This window comes from Notamacropus eugenii, chromosome 4 (assembly GCF_028372415.1).
Source record: "Notamacropus eugenii isolate mMacEug1 chromosome 4, mMacEug1.pri_v2, whole genome shotgun sequence".
Taxonomy (NCBI): domain Eukaryota; kingdom Metazoa; phylum Chordata; class Mammalia; order Diprotodontia; family Macropodidae; genus Notamacropus; species Notamacropus eugenii.
Window position 1 is genome coordinate 133,491,382 of NC_092875.1, and position 16,400 is coordinate 133,507,781.

The 16,400-nt window shown below is 34.9% G+C and overlaps 1 pseudogene; it reads left to right on the forward strand.

Moving 5' to 3' along the window:
• The first annotated feature begins 381 nt into the window (after positions 1-381).
• Positions 382-788, forward strand: LOC140502335 (ubiquitin-conjugating enzyme E2 variant 2 pseudogene; annotated as a pseudogene).
• Positions 789-16,400: the final 15,612 nt, after the last annotated feature.

A 16,400-nucleotide genomic window follows, 5' to 3' on the forward strand; every position in this document is an offset into this window, starting at 1 on the left:
ATATGTTTTGTATAACCTATATTGAATTGCTTGTACATATATATTGAATTGCTTACCTTCTCAGTGAAGGTGGGTGGGGAAGGAAGAAGGGAGAGAATTTGTAACTCAAAGTTTCTAAAACAAATGTTAAAAATTGTTTTCATATGTAACTAGGAAATAAGATATGTAGGCAATGGGGTATAGAAATCTATCTTGCCTTACAAGAAAGCAAAGGGGGACATGACACAGCAGGGCAGCAGAAGTTCTGGGTTGCAGGAGAAGATAGTGGTCTCCACAGGAGTTAAAGTTCCATGTAATTTTCACTTGTTAGAAGAACTTAAATAAGACCAAAAAGGCGTAGGTGATAGTACAGTTAGCTGGGTACTTGAACATGATGAAGCTATGACAATTACAAGGTGAACAGTCATGATTATTGGCCACCAAGGACAAACTATGAAAACAGAATATACAGTCTGATAGCAGAGTGTGGCTCCAAATACCCAAAAGAACCTTCAACAATTAGATTTGTAACAAAAATGAATATGAATGGGATTACTCATTCCAATGGAATGGTGGTTGCATGGTGCATAGCAGTGTTAGCAAAATGGCAAAATTGCCATAGCATTAAAATTGTACTTCAAGAGCTAAGGTGTCTAATGATATCCAAAGAAAATATGGAGCTTCCACAACATCCAGAAGAACAAATGTACACAATTAATTTTGACAAATCTCAAACTTACCTAAACCAACAACCTTCTACTCATGTTAATGTCTTGTTTAAATCTCACAAGGCAGAACTCACACATTAAAAGAATCCCAGCTGGTATACATGACCTAGACATTCATAAGAATATATTTAACATATGTACCCCCATTATGTTTTCAGGTACAATGGGAATAAAAATGTAGCACAAATTTTTCCCTCTTATCAAGGAATTATAATTTAAGTATAAACCCAGAGTACTCCAAATGCAATTCAGGTTTTACAAGATGAAAGCATGATAGGAAGTATCAGACTGCTGTGGAGTAATGTATGTTGCAGAAATCTCATTTCTCAAGAAGAAAAATTATAAATGGCATGCTCAATCCATATTTTTAGTGAAAGAGATGGAATTTAAATTGTTTAAAGTAGCAGGTACAATAAATACTGTTGCTAATTTTGTTTCATTTTTGAAGAGATGTGGGTACCGGCTACTAGTAGTAACAAAGAATATGTTCAGGATTGTTTTGATACCTGTATTTATAAAAAGAAGGGAGAGATTGAGGGAAGGAAATGGATTTCTGTTCAAAGCAGCTCCTGTGTGTTTTACATGTAACATACATGGTAAATACTTGTTTACTAGCTTTGTTCTACTAAAGTATGAATTTAAGTTTTAAGTAAAAAGAAAAGGAAATAGGTATATGGATATGTGATTCTGAGATTAAAATTAGTCTTAGAATGTAAATAAAATGTGGAAAGTATCCTCAAAAAAAAGAAAGAAAGAAAGAAAGGGTGAAGGGGATAGAATGGGGATAGAACTCAAAATATTGTGGAAATGAATGTTGAAAACTAAATATAGATTAATTAATTTTAAAAATGGGAAAAAAGAAATGATGAGCAGATTAATTTCAAAAAAACCTGACATGAACTGATGCTGAGTGAATTAAGCAGAATCAGGAAAACATTGTACACAGTAGCAACATTGTGTGATGACCAACTTTGATAGTCTTAATTGCTCTAAGCAGTACAATGATCTGAGACAATTTTGAAAGACGCATGATGGACAGTGCTGTCCACATTCAGAGAAAATCTATGAAGTCTGAATGTAGATGGAAGCATACTATTTTCTTTGGGTTTTTTGCTTTCTCATGTTTTTTCTCCCTTTGGTTCTGATTCTTCTTCACAACATGACTGATGTGGCAATATGTTTAATATGATTGTGCATGTATATTCTATATCAGGTTGCTTATTTTCTTGGGGAGAGAGGAGGAGAACAAGGGAGGGAAATTTTTTTGAACTTAAAATCTTATAAAAGTAAGTGCTGGAAAATACCAAAGGGGAGAAAAAGAAAAGACTCCTGGTCTCGACAGATTCATAGAATTCTGTCAAATTTTTAAAGAACAGCTTGTGCCCATACTTCACAATTATGCTCTACAACTGAGAAAGAAATCACTGTCAGAACCCTTACAGGAGAAAAAACATAGTCTTACCTAAACAAGGTAAAGATAAACACAGAAGAAAAACTATGTCAATATAATTAATAAATAATGATGCAAAACATTTTTATCTAAACATTGCTGATTATGACTAAAAAGATTAATACCAGGGTTGCAGTGATAATGGTTCAACATTAGGAAGACAATTTGCAAAATATATCATATTAAAAATCAAAATATCAAAACTACTTGATATCTCAATAAATGAAGAAAAAGCCTTTTGCAAAACACACCACTTTTTCATTCCAAAAACTCTAACAAGTAAAAACATAGAAGTACTTTTTTAACATCCTAAAATATCTAAAACTGAAAGCATGTGCAATTGAATCTTTTTTTCCCCAATATTGCAGCAAAACAAGAATGTCCTCTCTCCCTACATTTTATTTGATATAGTCCTTGAAATTGCGATAGTAATAAGATAAGATAAAGAAATTAAAGGCATAAAGATAAGTACAGAAGAGATAAAATTACTCTTATTTGCTGATTAGCATGATAGTATACTTGTAATATCCCAGAGAACCAGCAAAGATACTAAATGAGTCAATAGCTTCAGTGAAGTTGCTGGCTAAATAATGAACCCTTACAAGTCAACAATTCCTCCTTAAGTGACTATCAAAAATAAAGATCACACCATTCCATTTCCTTGATCTAGATATATAGAGTATATATCTAGGATTGGATTTTTAATTTGACATAATCATACTATCTCTGAGTTGTAGAGGACATAGGAATTACCTAGTACAAAATTCACCTGAATAGATATCTTCTCCCACAAATGAGGCAGAGTAGTATGTTAGAAAGAATACTTCATTTTCAAGTCAGGGGGATCTTATTTTAAATTCCAGAGCTGCCACTTATTACCTCTTTCAGTTTGGGTATGTATCTTAATGTCCCCCTTTTCTCATAAAGAAAATCAAGGAGTTGATCTACATGACTTCTAAAGTCCTTTTCTGTCTAAATCCAAATAATTTATTTGCTATCTATTATGTGCCAGGTACTATGCTAAGTGCTGGAAATACAAAAAGAGGAAAAAGGTTGGTGCCATTACGGAGTTCAAAATCTAGTTGGGATTTTACAGTCCCTCATTGGACTCCAGTAGTCGTTGTTTCTTAGGAAATCCAATTCGTTTTTGGACAGCTTTAATCATTAGAAAGTTTTTCATTACAGTGATGAATACATTCTGTTATATTGGTTTCAGGAAAGTTTTCATACTCTTCTTATGTTTATTTAGGATTTCTGTAGTTTATAAATTTTCTGCTTAAGGCTTTCCAGTATAAGTATAAGTATAATCATTGCTAGGTTTACTGAAAGAACCTAATTTTTTTTTTTAACTAAAAAAATTTCTCAAGAAACTAACCTTCCTAATAATAATTAAAAACTTAAAATCTACCTAGTATAATGCAATTCTTTCTTAAACAATAACAAAACTAAAACAAAGAATACAGATATCTCTAAATTCTGAAAGGAAATGGAGAGTGTGGATGGTTTAGCATAGGCCATCACAGTTACTGTAAAACAACTCAAAATTCATGATATAGACATGAATCAATAAATAGTGTATTTGTATACAAAGGAGAGCAAATCATTTTGCCAATTTGGTTGGATGCTAAAAAGTATTCCCATCAAAAACATTGAGGGCTTACCTCAAAAGGTAGGAGATTTCTATCCCATTAAAAATCTTCACATGAAATTTTGATAACCATTTTCTCAGGATGTTGTAGAAGAAACATTACCTGAGGAACAGGTTGGATAGCATGTCCTGAACTCTATCCTCAAATTCTTTTTCTAAGAATTCTTGCTTTCCTTCGAGGCTTAGCTTAGGTGTCAATTTCTTCATAAAGTCTATCTTGTCTCACTTTCCTCATGTCATTGTTTCTCCTTCCTGTTCCCTTCTTCTGTTGTTTTGCATTTACTTGGATAGTTTTTTTATGTATATCCATATGTAAATGTTTGGATATGTATACCCTCTTCCCCAGATTTCAAGCCCTATGACATCAAGATTAGTTTTACTTTTGACTTTGCCATTTTAGTTACTGAGCATAGAACTTTGCACATCCAAGTACTTAATGTGTTTGTCGATTTATTAATTGATTGAAACACAGAGATTCTTTAGTTCTATGATTTTTTTCTTTATGTTATATAAATTCATTTGCTTTTACTCTTTGGGAAAAATCTTGATTATGTACGTGCGTGTGTGTGTGTGTGTGTGTGTGTGTGTGTGTGTGTGTGTGTGTAACATTTTAAAAATAAGTCATACTGATGCCTTTTGCTTTTACACCATAGACACCACTTGATTTCCCACCTACATGCTGAAACCATACCTGCAACAAGGAAAATAGCAGTAATAGCTATCACTTCTATAGTACTTTAAGGTTTGCAAAGCACTTTACAAATATTAACTCATTTTATCTTCACAGAAATCCGGAGGTAGGCGCTATCGTTGTTCCCATTTTATAGAGGAGGAAACTGTGACAGGCAAAGGTTGAGTGAGTTACACGGTCAACACCGCTAGTATTACTGAGGCTGGACGTGAACTTGGATATTCCTAACTAGACATCAGTTCTCTCTCTCTCTCTCTCTCTCTCTCTCTCTCTCTCTCTCTCTCTCTCTCTCTCATATATATATATATATATATATATATATATATATAGACTCTCTCTATGTATGCATACATGTGTACCACTGAGCTGCCTCTAACCAGTCAATCAATCAGTTAACAAGCATTTATTTTGGTGTATATATGTATATACACACATATGTACACATATATAATATACATGTATATGTACACATATACAAAGAGATTGAAACAATTTGTACTCAGAAGGAGTTTATATTCTAATGTAGAAGAAAATAAATACACACATAAGCCCATGTATAGTACATATTCTTAAAAAAAATAAGTTAAATACAAGGAAGTTTTGGAGAGAAGATAATAATTAAAGGAATCAGGAAAAGCTTCAGAGAAAGTGTTACTTAAGCTGTGGCTGGAAAGAAGAAATGAATTCTATGAGATAGGGATAAGAAGGGAATGCATTCCAACCATGGGAGGTAACTGATATAAAAAAAAATTGAAAATGGAAGATGATATGTCATGTGTAAAGGCCTAATAGAAGTCTTCTTTGGCTAAATCACAGAGCCTGAGAGCAACCCTAGTGAAATTTGAAAGGAAAGAAAAATTAGGCCCAGATTATGAAGGACTTTAAAAGCCACAGAGGAATTTATATTTGATTCTAGATGCATTATGGGGTCACTGGAGTTTTACTAGGCTGGAAAATAATATAGTCAGATATGTATTTAAGGAAAATCTCAGGGGAGCATTGTGTTAGATAGCCTGGAATGGAGAGAGACTTGAGTCAAGGATAACAAACAGGAAAGTGTCACCATATTCTAGGAAAGAGGTAATGAAGGCTTGAAAGAAGGGGAAAGTTGTGTGAGTACAGAGAAGAGGTCAAATTTGAGAGATGTTGTGGAGGTAGAAATTGGACATTTTAGTTATTAACTGAAGATGTGAGATGAAGGATACTATGAATTTAAGGATAATACTGAAGTGACGACTGGGAAGACTATAACAGTGGAAGAATATTGCTGCTTTTGACAAACAAGGGAAGTTTAGAAAAGGGGTGAATTGGGGTGGTATGTGTAAACATATGCTTGCCTAGAAGATTGTTTTTTGAAGAACTGACACAAGGAAGGTGCTTACGCTGTGGTCAAAAGAAACAAAACCAAGACATTCTCAATATCTCTCTGAAGAACCTTGGAATTGATTGCATGACCTGGGAGATGTTGGTAAAGTACCACCCAGCATGGAGTGACTGCATCAAAGAAGGTGCTGTGTGTTCTATGAGAAAAATGAAATTTCAGTAACAAAAAATTCAGAGACATCTCCATGCCAATTATTCATAGGGATTATTTGTGCCTGACCTGTGTTAGAACATTTTGAGCTCATATTGGTCTGATGAGCTACAGCTGGATACACCATAACATGACCCCCAAAATAGTGATGCCATTTTGGTTCTCTTCAAGAATGAAGGACAACAACCAGTTGAATTAAGGTGGTGGTAATGTGTTTCATAATAAGTTTTATAGGCAATCAGATCATTCAGTTTGAACTATTCACTAGAAAATTGGTAATAAAGTACTATAGTTCAGGGGAGATGCAGGGCTTTATAGAGAGATTTGGAGGTCATCTACACAGAAATGTCAATTAAACTCATGATATTCAAGAGAAAGTGTGTGTGTAAAGATAAAAGAAAAGAATTTCAGGAAAAAAACTCTGAGCAACATTGAAATATAGGAGGTACAGTATGGAAGATTAACCAACAAAGGAGATCAAGTGGAAGTTAGACAAGCAAGAGGAGAAGAATGAAAAAAGTGGTCTCACAAAAAGAAAAAGGAAAAAAAAAAGGGAAGATAGCATCTAGAAAAATAAGGTAGTAAACATTACCAAATGAAGCAAGGAAAGAGAATTAGGAAACACCATTGTTAGGTCTTTGAATGGCAATGAAAAGGTTAAACATACTTCAACAGTTTCAGGTAAATGATGAGCTAGATAATAGAGTTGGTTGAAAAGTGAGAGGTGAAAAAGTAAAGGCAACGAGTGAAAGCAGCTTTTTTTCCCCCCTAGAATCTTTACTGAGAAGGAAAGAAGAGATAAAGGATCATAGTTTTAGGGTATGAGAGGGTATAGTGAAGGGTTTTTTTTATGGATGGGGGAGATGGGCATTTTTGAAGGCTATAGGAAAAAAATCTATCTGAAAAGGAGAAGATAAAGATTCTAGAGAGGGTGTGACTGAGTTTACAATCTGTTAGAAAAGAATAGGGGTGTGGAACAGGATGAAAAGCAGTATTAAAAAGGTACCCTTGGCTAGAAGGACTACATTTTGAAAGAAATAAGAAAGGAGGGAAAAACATCCATGGATTTTGAGATGAAACAAAAAGAAAAATGAATGTCAAATGATTTCATTTTTGTTAATACTTTATTATGTATTCTTATTTAGTATCTTACTTTAAGAGGAGAGGTCATTAACTGAGGGAAGGGAAAGGTAGAGGAAAGGGGAAATTTAGGAGATTGGAGCAGAGAGAAAAAAGTTTGGAATAGCTTATTGTGGAGTAAGATGAATAAGGAACCAATCAGGTAGAATAAAAGGATTACCTTCCTGTAGAGAGAGTCCAGTTGAAGTTGCATATGATGAATTTATGATACTCAGTAGAGTTGTATGGTTTTCTTCAGCTCCATTCAGAAGCACATTGTGCAGAACTGAAGCTGACAGATGGAAGGGGTAATATGAGGCTGAAAATGACATAAAGACTGATAAAACAAGAAGAGAGGAATTTGAGACAAAAGGACAGTATTGAATTAAATTGCCTAACTACAGAGTTGAGATTGGAATGAAAGGAAAGTGAAGTCAGAACTAGGTCAGTGCTCTGAGAAAATATTGAGGGGTAGAGATATTGGAGGTCACAATGATCAGGAAAATTGGGTTAAGAGGAGAGAAACATACATAAATATTAAATTGCAAAAGGTCATGGGCATATAAATATCGGTTTTTAACAATGATGCAGTGACACACACATTTGAGAAATACATGCAAAATTCTGCCCTGGTACCCTCTTAACCTCTCTCCTCTGAGAAGGCACATATTTCTTAATCTGTCTTCTAGCAGTATGACTGGTTTTCCTTCGATTATTAATGTCACTGTGTATATTGTTGCCCTGGTTTTGCTTACTTTACTCTGTATATCTTTGTATATATTTTCATATTGTTGCTGTTGTTTTACTTCCAAATTCCTCATAGTCATAATTTATTAATACATAATTTTCCATTACATTCTAATAGCATTTATAATTAGTTTTTTGTCCCATTCCTTCATATATATGCATATATGTATGTATATGTAAAAATGTGTATATGCATACATGTGTATATACATGTGCATCTACACATGTGTGTATACATATATGTATGCATGTGTGCATAATTACATGTCTACTTTTATATTAAATATATAATATATACAGACACACTCTTTTTAATATTACATGTACACACATGTATACACATGTGTATACAATACATGTTTTGTGTATGAATATACACATATATTCATGTTGCTTTGTGATCTTGATCTCCTCATGGCATATGTCCAGGAGTGGAAAATTAAGACTTTAAAAATAATTTCAAACCAATATATCAAGTGGTTTGGATGAGTTCACACCATTCCTTAAAGTGTATTAGAATATGTGGTTATATTTTCCACTGGATTCTTTTCTATCATATCTCCAGCTTTTCCAAAGTCATGTCCTTTTGGTTTTAAGTGATGTTATATGGATGGAGCTACACAAGATTTCCCAGACTCATTCTTATACTTACTGCATGTAAGGGAAAGAAATATAATTTATATTCAAATTTTCTTTATATGGACACTTTGAAAAGCCATTCTGTTACAACTTCAAATTTAGCATGACTACACATAATTCATTAGGCATAGGCTTGTATTGTAACTGATTTTTTATTCTGCAAGGAAGTTCTGTTTTAGAAAGTACCTTCAGTGTTCAATTTTACCGAATTCATTGTGAGCCAGAACTTGAATGAAGTAAAATAGGCAATGGAGAAGTTAGGCAGCATTCAGAGAAAAATGTTAGGACTTTATTCATACCTAACAGTATCCTTATCTTTGTGTCTGTATCTTCCTAGTCAGTAACACTTTAAAGTCATCTCATACCATGGACCCTCCTATCAATATAATGTATAATAAACGAGGTAGTTTCCTCATAAATAAGTAGCCAGTGACCCAAGGTTCTGAATCAGATTTAACTTTATGAAGTTTCTCCAAAAAAAATCACAAAAACTACCACACACTTTTCTGTAGGAACCTCAGAAGACAGATATTTTTAAAAACTCTACAATTATACAAAAATGGTTTAAAAGATTCTAATTCTCTGGAAAGAGAATATGTGTGTATGTGTGCACACACAGGTGCATGCACACATGCATCCACACATATATACATATAAAGTATAAAATAACTTTTATTACCCCACAGACAAAATGCAAAATCCTTTAAATACTCACCGATGAAAAATCAATGAAGTCTCCTCAATCCCCAGTAAACCTATCTTTCCTCCAGGTACCTATATATTTGTTCACACTCATAGCATCTGCCCTTTGAAAGGGAATTAATTTAGATTGTGAGATGCAAATTTAGCAATCTGGTGAATCCCTTCTTTATCTAGGTACCCATTGAGATACCCCTCCTTATTTTATTGCCATAAAGACCAAGATTTGTACTGGTATGAAGCTGAGTCAAGGTTGCTAGAGAGGTCTTTACTTTCCATTGATATCTTCATTGTTTGAATAAACTAAAGTGATAAAGTTTAGATATTTTATTTTTCCATACTATGCTCAATATCTTTCTCTTTCTCTAACCTTAAGTAAATGTGGGCAGTTCTGAAAACCCTAGCTCCCTCTTGATATTGATTCTTCCAGCTTTTGTATTACTATAATTGCTTTTCACATCTGATTCATAATTGAATCGCTGGTCATCATAGAGGATTTACATGGCAATATCCTGCTCAAAGGCATTTACAGTCAACCTTTAAAAGCATCACTTTCTCCCTCCTCCTTTTAGATTTATTCAATCCAAATTTATGACCCTAATTTATCATGCCAGATGCTATCTATTGCATAGCAAACCCTAGAACATTCCCTTCCTTCTTAATGAGATCTGTGATTATTTCACAGTCTTGATCTCCATCCCAGCTATTGCATTAATAGCAGGGGATGTCAACATACATGCGAGTGTTCACTCAAGTAATCTAGCATCCTAGTTATTTAATATACTCAACTCCCATGGGATATTCCTTCAATCAAGCTCAGCAACACAGATGGATAGTCACTTCCTTCATCTTGCCATCATTTACTTGTATTTAATTTTCTTAAGAACTCTTAAATTTCCTTTATCTTATAAAATAAAACCTTTTGTCTTTCTATCTTCCCCATACAATGTTTCTCCTAAACCTACTCTTCATCCTCACTATGACCTCCAATCTCTCTATTCTTCAGTGCAATTCCAGGTGCAGTCTCTTTTCTTGATCTTAGTTTTATACCAGTTCAACTCTATACTATCCACTAATCTTGAATATCTTGCTCCCTTATATTATTTATCAACCCAAGTCCTGGATTATTCTTACCACCTGCCTCCTTTGCTTCCATTCAAATACTACTAAATAGAACTAGAAGAAATCTTAGAATTGTGCTGCGTAGGTCCACTCTAATCTAGGTACTTTCTACAGTAAAGTAATCTTACTATTCCTCCTTAACTGATTTCTTCTGCCACTTTCACCAACTCCTCCAAAACTTTTCTCTCTTCAAGTCTCCCACGATACTCTCTCTGTCTGCTGAGTACCTCCCCTCATACTTTACTGGAAAAAAAAGCCTTCTTTTCTCTCTTCATGCATATGTCATATCCCTTAGTCACCATCCCCTACTATTTCATCCTTCATTTTAGTCTCTAATAATAATGGCTCTTCTGATGACAAATTCAACTTTTCTACTCATGTCTTCCCTCCCTTCTCTTCATACTTCTTCAGATTCTCCCTAATCCTCTCTCTCTCTCTCTCTAAGTATTAATTCCTTCATTTTGCCACAAATAAACCCAAGTTTTGTTATTCAAAAAATAAAATAAAAAGCAAACAAAAAAGAACTAGCTCTATAGTAAACCACTACAAGTCTGAAATGGAATAAGCCTTCCATCTAGAGGAACACATTTAACATCTCCAATTAGATAATAACCATGTCCTCAAAGTGGTAGGTTTGATAATTCAATGATCTGTGATCACGCCCCAAGTTTGGAGACTGCAAATGAACAATCAACTGGAGATTAAGAGTCTTAGGAGTCTTATTCCTGCATAGAAAAGGTCTTTCTCTTCTGGATGACTCCAACAGCTGTCCTGCTAACAACCACAAATGTTAATGAGAAATAAGATAGGTGAGATGCAATCTGTTAAAGGAATGAAAGGATACGATTAGGAATGTGTATCCATTTATGCCTTCTGAAGTTAAGTGAAGGATCAGGGGACTCCATTTCCTCCATATCTAGTTTATTTTTTCCCCTTTAATAGCCAAGCTACCTGAGCCAATGCCCATCACTAAACATACACACACACACACACACACACACACACACTCACACATAGGCTTGGGTTCAAGTGAGGGGACTGCAATTGTCATGCTGTTACTATGTATGTGGAATTGGAGGACCACCAAGCTCTGCTATCTCCTTCTTCTCTTCAGTCTTTTCTCTTCTTTCTCTCAAGGTAGCTTTAAAACTTCTGTCCTTGTTTCAATTTTATTCTAGTGAGTTCATGTAAACTTAGCTTTTGAAAAATCAGATCAGTTCTGTTGGTAGTTGTTTTTTTTATATTTTTCTGGGAAAATATTCCAACTTTTATCATAGCAAACTTTCCTAATCACAAGGCCATGGGACTGATAAGGAGAGAAGAGGTTGCAGTCTGGGCCACCATGATTGACTCCCCAAGAAACTTTTTCCCACCTAGTCACTGTGAATCTACCCTGCAATAACTATCAGATGTACGGGCAAAAACCTGAGCTCCTGTCTGTAGATAAGGGTACATATCCTATTGTATGGTCATTCTACCACTTTCATATTTCAGCCTCATGGGCAAACAAGGATTTATTGAGAGAGTTATATTTTAACTTTATTCACATGTAAGTATATACATATATATGTATATATGTGTATGTATGTATATATACATATATATATGAAACTGAAATTATAGCCAGAAAGTTATTTTTCTAGAAAATATTTATAGAAATATCTCTCAAGGGACTGTTTTCACTAAAGAAAATTATTCCAGATCAATGAGAACTTGCAACACAAAGGAAGAAATGGAAGCATAAGCAGAAACACAAAATTACAAATATACCTATGCATATGCATGCATGCATGAATACATACATATATACCTTAATGTGAACAAACTCAGTGGGTTGGTCCTCCAAATGAATGTAATAATCTAAACAACTGTCATGCTTCATCCATTTCACAGAGTCATAGAAACCGGGCATTTTCTGTTACCTAAGAAGCAATCTAGGTAAATTTTATGTGACTCTTGTAAAACATTGTTAGCAAATAGTCATCTCATCTAAGGTTGAAAGTGTGAGACACATTTGTGCATGGTTGTATGAAGAAATTTAAGAAAAGAGGGAAGAGGAAAGCTAACAATAACCTTTCCTCCCCCCCCAAAAAAAAAACCAAAACCTGCAAAAAAGACAGACAAAAGTTTCATTGAAGCATTTTTTTAATGAAGGATGGCAGGTTCAGGGGAAAGTTTAGAAGGAAACACTGACAAGGAGAACTATTTTCAATATAACATTTTATCATGTGCATTTTTACAATAAGATATATGTAAGATTCACAGTTTCATAAGTAATGATTTTAAATATTCTACTTTGTATATAAAAGTATTATTTCAGAAATTTTTAAAGGAAAACAAAAAGAAGAAAAACACAGTCTCACAATGCAGTCCATTTCACTTTTGGACAGCTCTAATCATCCAGAACATTTAGTTTATCCCAAGCCCTGATTCTGTCATTAAAGTTTCTACCCATTGCTAGTGCTTTCTTTTGGGGGCCAAGAGGAGTAAGCCATTTTTGACACAACTGTCTTTGAAATACTTGAATGCAATTTTGCACTTTTTTTTTAATTTTCTTGACAAAACTTCTAAATTTCTTCAACTGATTCTTGTATGACATGTTCTCCAATTCCCTCACCAGTGTACCAGATTTGGAGCTAGAAGATCCAGGTTCAAATGCCAACTGCTTCTTGTTACCTTCATGAACTCAAGCAAGTCAGTTATTCATTCTGAGCCTCAAATGCCTTATTTATAAGCTGAGGAATTTATAAATTTGTACTCTAAATCTATGATACTATGTTATTATTCCATATCTTGCCAATTTCATCTTATTTCTTTAAAAAGAAAAATGTTCTAGAGATCCACGGTGTTACTACCATTCACTACAACATGTCAAAGATAATAGACAATGGTTTGGCAATCACTTCTGTCAATTTGTCAGTGTGTGTTTGTGACTGTCTTATAACGTACTTCATCCATACCGAGTGACTTGAACTCGTTGAGACAGGACCCTCATTCTCTCAAAAGTCTTCAGAAGTTTATTCCCTAGATAAAAATGTACTAAAATGCAATCTCCTCAGCCTGGCATTTAAATCTCCTTCATAAGGTGGCTCGTACAAACCTATTCAGTCTTATCTCAAGAGGTGAGAAGTATAAAACATCTTTTCACAAACTCTCCATTTTAGATAAACTGGAAGACTGCTTTTCAATGAAATTAACACTCCAACACCTGCCTCTAAATTTTTTCAAGCTGCTTTCTTAAGCATGATGAAAACTAGTTCAGCACCTCTTTATTTTAGAATCCTCAAGGGGCACCTCCTCTAAAACCTTTACAATTAGTGACTTTTCTCTGAATTCATGTGATCATAAATGGATTTGTATACATAAATGATTGAATGAATTAAAAAGCTTTTACTAAACACAAATGTGCCAAACTCTGTGCTAAATTCTGGGGATACAAGTGAAAAAGTAAAGACAACACCTGCCCTTAATGACCTTATATTCTAATGTAGGGAAATTTCACATAAAGGGGAGTGATAATGGAAGAGGACTGCTTTTCTTTGGCAAGTTTCAGGGTGATGAGTGTTGCAATAATAGAAGCAAGAAAGGGAAAAAAGCATTTATTAAGTTTGTACAATGGGCCAGGCACTGAGTCAAATGCTTGAGAAATATTGTCTCACTTAACTCTAACAACAACCCTGGACTATTAAAATATCCAGTTGCTTGGTATATAATAATAGTAATAATGATACTATTATTATTTTTTATCTTAAAATAGTAATAATAATCAACATTTATATAGTGATCAGTATATTCCAGGCAATGTACTAAGTACTTTACAAAAATTATCTCATTTGATTCTCACAACAAGTCTGCGAGGTGCTATTCTTAACCTAATTTTATTAATAAGGAAACTGATGAGAACATAGATTAAGTAATTTGCTCAGGATCATACAGCTAGTAAGTGACTAAGGTTAAATTTGAACTCCAGGCCCAGTACTAAATTCACTGAACTACCTAGATGTCTCTTTCCCCACTCCAGTCCACGTTCCATTCACCTCCCAAAGTGAATTTTGTATCAGTAAACACCCCAACATACACAGGGCAGCCTGCTATCACAAGTTGTTTATTCTGCTTTCTTAAAAGGAAAAGCAACTTTTGAGGGGTTAACAATCTACTTTAATCAAGCACATCCATCATTCACTTAGTTCAGGAAATCAACAGATAGCACTTCCAAACCATCTGACATAAGCAATACATGTATCATAACTACCTGACCATAGTTGCCAAAGAGGGACCAACATCTGGGTTTCAAAGCCAGGAGGCTTCCCAGAGTCCCATCTGACACACAAAGCTTCTTCCAAAAGCAAGCCCCAAAGTAAAACCTCACCCTCAGAATATTTCTTTATTTATTTCTTTATTTTTTAATTAATTTATTTAACTTTTAACTTCATTTTAACAAAATTTTGGGTTCCAAATTTTTCTTCCCTTTTGTCCCCTCCCCCCACCCCCAAACACCCAGCATTCTAATTGTCCCTATGACCAATCTGCTCTCTCTTCAATCATCCCTCTCTGCCCTTGTCTCCATCTTCTCTTTTGTCCTGTGGGGGCAGATAACTTTCTATACCCCTTTACCTGTATTTCTTATTTCCTAGTGGCAAGAACATTACTCGACAGTTGTTCCTAACACTTTGAGTTCCAACTTCTTTACCTCCCTCCCTCCCCACCCCTTCCCTTTGGAGGGCAAGCAATTCAATATAGGCCAAATCTGTGTAGTTTTGCAAATGACTTCCATAATAGTTGTGTTGTATAAGACTAACTATATTTCCTTCCATCCTATCCTGTCCCCCATTACTTCTATTCTCTTTCGATCCTGTCCCTCCCCATGAGTGTCGACCTGAAATTGCTCCCTCCTCCCCATGCCCTCCCTTCCATCATCCCCCCCCCACCCTGCTTATCCCCTTATCCCCCACTTTTCTGTATTGTAAGATAGGTTTTCATACCAAAATTAGTGTGCATTTTATTCCTTCCTTTAGTGGAATGTGATGAGAGCAAGCTTCATGTTTTTCTCTCACCTCCTCTCTTTATCCCTCCACTAATAAGTCTTTTGCTTGCCTCTTTTATGAGAGATAATTTGCCCCTTTTCATTTCTCCCTTTCTCCTCCCAATATATTTCTCTCTCACTGCTTGATTTCATTTTTTTAAGATATGAGCCCATCCTCTTCAATTCATTCTGTGCACTCTGTCTCTATGTGTGTGCGTGTGCGTGTGCATGTGTGTGTGTGTGTGTGTGTGTGTGTGTGTGTGTGCAATCCCACCAACTACCCAGATACTGAAAAGTTTCAAGAGTTACAAATATTGTCTTTCCATGTAGGAAAGTAAACAGTTCAACTTTAGTAAGTGCCTTATGACTTCTCTTTGCTGTTCACCTTTTCATGCTTCTCTTCATTCTTGTGTTTGAAAGTCAAATTTTCTTTTCAGCTCTGGTCTTTTCATCAAGAATGCTTGAAAGTCCTCTATTTCATTGAAAGATCAATTTTTTCCCTGAAGTATTATACTCAGTTTTGCTGGGTAGGTGATTCTTGGTTTTAGTCCTAGTTCCTTTGACTTCTGGAATATCCTATTCCACGCCCTTTGATCCCTTAATGTAGAAGCTGCTAGATCTTGTGTTCCTCAGATTATTTATATCGTTTTCAGAGCCAAAGGTATCTCAACTCTTCAGAGACAGTTGCACTCTCTGAAACATAGTTTGAATACTTGTCAGTTCAGCTCGAGCAAGGACTTCAGTGTCTGGTATCTTATCCTACCAGGTGATCCTCAGAATTTTCTTAAGACAATTCAAATGGAAGCAATTCAGTTTGTTGTCATGGCGCTGGTAGATTGTCCATGTTTCACAAGCATGTAACAATGAGGTTTGCACAATGGCTTTGGAAACCTTCGGTTTGGTAGTCAGTTTAATACCTCTTCTCTCCCAAACTTTTCTTCAGAGCCTCCCAAACACTGAGCTAGCTCTGGCAATGCGTGCATCAACCTCATTGTCAATGTGTACATCCCTGGAAAGTGCA